Source organism: Streptopelia decaocto (genome assembly GCF_964273445.1).
Source record: "Streptopelia decaocto genome assembly, chromosome: 3".
Lineage (NCBI taxonomy): Eukaryota > Metazoa > Chordata > Aves > Columbiformes > Columbidae > Streptopelia > Streptopelia decaocto.
Genome location: NC_138656.1, coordinates 3,769,813 through 3,774,291, shown reverse-complemented (window position 1 = coordinate 3,774,291; position 4,479 = coordinate 3,769,813). Strand labels below are relative to the sequence as shown.

The window sequence follows — 4,479 nt, the reverse complement described above, 5'->3', positions numbered from 1 at the left end:
TTCTTCTTAAAAATCTGAAATTGATCCGTGATCATGCACAAGTCAAAAATTAAAGCAACTCTGAACTAATTTCAAATTTTCTCAGCAGTTTCTATTACAGTAGTATCAATGATAGCTGCGAATGTTTGGCAAATGAAAACCACACAACTTGAATAAAATTCCTATGCATGGGTACTTGGACAACATAGGGTCTGTCTTCTAACAGACCTATTCAAATAAGGACATCAGTTAATCAAAAAATATTCATCCCTCACTGGAACAGGCATTTCTGCAAAAGCAAAAGAGTGAGCGCCATAAAGCAAACAAGGAACTGAGGGGAGAGGGGAAAAACAGGAGGACGAGTGAAAATGCAGAGTCTGGGAAAGGCCAAAGCAGCACAAAATGAAGCAGCAGGTCAGAGAACAGAGAAAGAACAGACACAGGAGGTCATGGTTTTGTTCAAATGTTCCTGAAAGTTTGGGGTTCTACAATGACCTTGATCATCGGTTGGTTTAGTTGCTTTAGAGAAACAAAAATAAAACAGGAAATTCCACAGTTGCCTGAATGAAAAAATGTACAGAAGAGAAGGGAAGTCACAAACATTTGAACGATTTTGGCAGAAATGCAAGTGGAAAAACTGAGGCCAGTTGCCATTTTCATTTTTAGGAACAATGATTCTCTTTTAAAATTATCTTTGAGAGATTTTTGTTATTGATGCTTTATTTCAATTGTTTGTTGGGAGAACATCTTGCATTGACATATTTGATCACAACACTGGGCTTCTTATCACTTAAACCACCTGTTAATACTGTAATAGCAGTTGTGTTTCAGTATTAGGTAACTTAAAACTTAATTAACTCCATCCACATTGAATGCGTGATAGCACCTGTCAACCTGAATTAATTTAGAACCAGGCAACACTGACTTAAAGTTTATGCACAGGGCAGGGTAAACACTCAGGCAAACAGCATCGATGCTTTCAAATATATTTGACTGTTCAAACACACAAACTACCAAGAACATTACAATATATATTTTTTTCTGAACTACAGTGCTATCTTTCACAACTGCTAGCATCATTTTTATGTAAATATTGTAATAATTTCACTGTGTGATCATACTGATCACAACATGCTAGCAAATGCACTGAGCAGTATCAAAGTAAAAGTAATTAACTCTTAATAACGAGGCCTCCTCCCATCACCAACTGTCTGATGTTTCCTTGAGGACTGGGCAGGTGGAAGGTTAATTTGGTTACATCACCTTCAAGGCTGCATTTTTCGTGGGCTAAGAGCACCAACTGACTTCAAACAGGAACAACAGGAGCTAAAACGGGGCCTGAAACATGGAGAAAACAAAACACAGTCAGTCAATTTAAACACAACAATCAAGCACAGCGCTTGATGACTGGCAAGAGAGAAAATACAACCATACGAGTGTCCTGTATTTCTCCTTGGTGTGTAAACTCTTTGGTGCTTTAAGCACAACCCTGAAGAAAATGATGAGCTATGGATCCCTGCTCGCATACGTGTCTTAACACACTCATTGTAGGGTTGGCTTCACATACAGCAAGTCAAAAAATGTTACATGGGACTTTCAAAAGAGATATATTTCACAAGTATTATTTCTTAAAGCTTGGGTGATTATCAGTCTCGCATACTGTGACCCCACTACTAGGGAATAGTGGCTTTTTCATTCTTGCCAATAGGTATGCAAGAGAAAACAAAAAATGCTTCTCTGTATATAAAGTAAATAACAGCTCTAAAATATGGCAAAACATCAAAATCCTATCTGCAGCTAGAATAGGAGAGGAAGTAAACAGCAAAAAAACAAAAGCAGAAGAAATCTAAATCTTCATATTTGAACAAGCAATCATGTCTCTACTTTTCACCTGCCAACTCCAGCTGTGCACAGCAATTAAACATCCCAAACTCACAGGCTGGCGCTATTGTCTTGGGGGATTTTTGTTTAGTCTGTGGTAGATGGCTGCATTTTCAAATCATAATAAAAGAGAAGTTTTTATTATCAGAACTCATGCCAAGCAACTATAAAGAACTTTGATGGCTCTTTGATTTCACACGGGGCTCTAATCTACAACAATTCCCTTCTTCCAGCATGTGTGTGTTCCCTTTCTGTGACTGACAACGAATGTAAAAGCCAGGATAACTGATACTGGCTATGAGCCACTTGGATGTGACCTTTTCACTTCACTATTTAAAGCACTGGCCACTCCTGAGGTTTAATCCTCAGCTCCTCGCTTGGACAGAACGCTTATAGATCTGGGATTTTTTTCTACAAAGGATTAATTGACCCATTTATTTCTGCTCCCTTGATTTGCTAGACAATATGATCACAGCTGTAGTTGACTCGTTCATGAGATCAATAAAAATAGTGAGAGATACAGGGTTTTTTTAATATATTACTTTCCCTTCACAACCTATATCAGGTACAATGTAACATCTGGAACAGGAATTAACATGCTCCAAATAATGCAGGATTCTTTGCAAAAATATTCCTGCTATAAAATAAGAAGTCCCTGTTTGTGTCCACCGCCAGACTCACTACCGAAGTTATTATTTTAACAAGATGCCATTGTATTTATTGTGTTGTTAGTACTTCTCAGAGGTTTAGAGTCTTATTATTGTAAAATTACATAGATTAGAATAAAAGGAAAAACATTTTACTGAGACAATGCTGAGCCCACTAAATCAAAGTAAATATTCAAGAATCACTACTGTGCACCATTTTCAGTTTACCACTGATTTGTGGGGTTTGTACCTCTTATTCAAATGATCCTAGATACTCTTGGCTTCTGAGGAAGCTGGAAACCACAGAATTATTCCAAAGATGGCAGCGATTCTTTCAAATCCAAGACTGCAAACAAAGCTCTCAGATCCAACCCTGGAAGTTCACATACCAGTACTCTGTAGCAGCTCCTGCAAACACAAATCCCAGACGATTGCAGATGTAAGCAATGTCACAGCAAAACTCCAGTTGATGGGTTTGTATATTACTAACAAAGCTCCACAAAGAACTGAAAAAAAAATCCTAAACAACCAACCAGTGCTCTCACTCAAAATCACCATTGGGGGAAAAAACAGGCAAAAAAACCCCCAAATGAAATATTAGAAAATAGTTTAATCTAAACACATCTACAAGTGAACAAAAACCTTTCCTTGGAGCTGAGACAGATCATCCTAGAGCAACACTTTCTTCCAGGAAACAACTACACAATGTACAACTACATGATCCGTTCTGTTCTGCAGATCTTTTCCAGATGACTGCACTGAAAGTAATTTTCCATGCAGTTTGAAGACTGCAATTACTGACATTGCTGCTGCAAGCAACAGAGGTGAAAGTGAAGTGTTAGTTTGTAAGATGTGCTAAGCCATTAACACAACTGCGTTTGTGTAAAGGCACAAATCTTCAGTCAGCAGCGAGATAACTCGGTTAAGTTTTGCTCATCAACTAAAGTTACAACAACTAGGTACATCACTCTTTTTAAAGATTAAAATATAAAGCAGGATATTTGAGATATTTTCTTCCTATATAAAACTTCTATAACTTAAATAGATGCCTGTCTTTACCAGAGCTATTCCTTGGCAATGACCAGCGCGTAGTGTGGTAGAAAAAAGCCAGCAGGTTCCGTTTAAGGTCCGATTATTTAGTTCTTCAGATTTAGAAATGACTGGTGTTTCAGCTGGAACAATCATCAGCAAAATAACTGTCGAAGTTTAATTTTATCAGTGTCAATTTAGTAAGTTCCACTGCAATGAGGTGAAAAGGGACTGTTCACAGCTACCTCAAAGCTGCTGCTTGTTTGCCCCATTCTTGACTCCTGAGGAAATCCCTTCTCTGTTACGGAGACTAGAAGTTCTTTAGTGAGGCTCTCGTGGCTTTTCTGAAAAGCTTAAATAGTAAAAGCATGTAAGAGAAGATTTCTGAAAGCTCAGAAGTGACTTTCAGTGGAATTTGTGTTTCTGAATCACAGAGGGATCTTAAGAAACTTCCATAGGAGCTACAGGGGAAATTTTTGCTGTCTTACTGGCTCAGTGTCATTTTTGATAGGAAAACCATTCTAACTACACGTCAGGTTTACAGATTCCAAACACTCCTCAGTGTGACATCACCCAACTTCACAGCAGCTGTTACAACCTTAAACCTCTGTAGGCACTCAAATCTATTGGAACTCCTACAGTCCACTGAAGGTGGCAGCTTTGCACAAAGGCTTTACCACACCATACTAATACAATTAAGCCTTAAAGCCCAGATCCTTTAAATTCTTTCAGATGGACAGGCTGTCAGTCTGCACAAACATCTGTCACAAGGGCCCTCGACACTGCAAGGTCTTAATGACAAAAAAAAGCTTATGGGATTGGAGCCAACCTTTGTATTGTAGCAAGTAGGTACTTCGGATGTTTTACACATAACAAAACATTCGTGGCCTAATTGCTGAGCAATTATTTATCCAAATTTGAATCTTGGAATTTCTCAAAATTC

At 38.2% G+C, this 4,479-nt stretch overlaps 1 long non-coding RNA gene across 1 annotated transcript; it reads right to left on the bottom strand.

The window, feature by feature from the left end:
* Window positions 1-296: 296 nt before the first annotated feature.
* LOC309437993 lies at window positions 297-3,248 on the bottom strand. The gene is made up of 3 exons (XR_014183701.1): window positions 3,150-3,248; window positions 2,758-2,915; window positions 297-1,317 (listed from the first exon to the last, which is right to left on the bottom strand). It is a non-coding gene; the product is annotated as an uncharacterized lncRNA (long non-coding RNA).
* Between the last annotated feature and the right edge of the window lie 1,231 nt (window positions 3,249-4,479).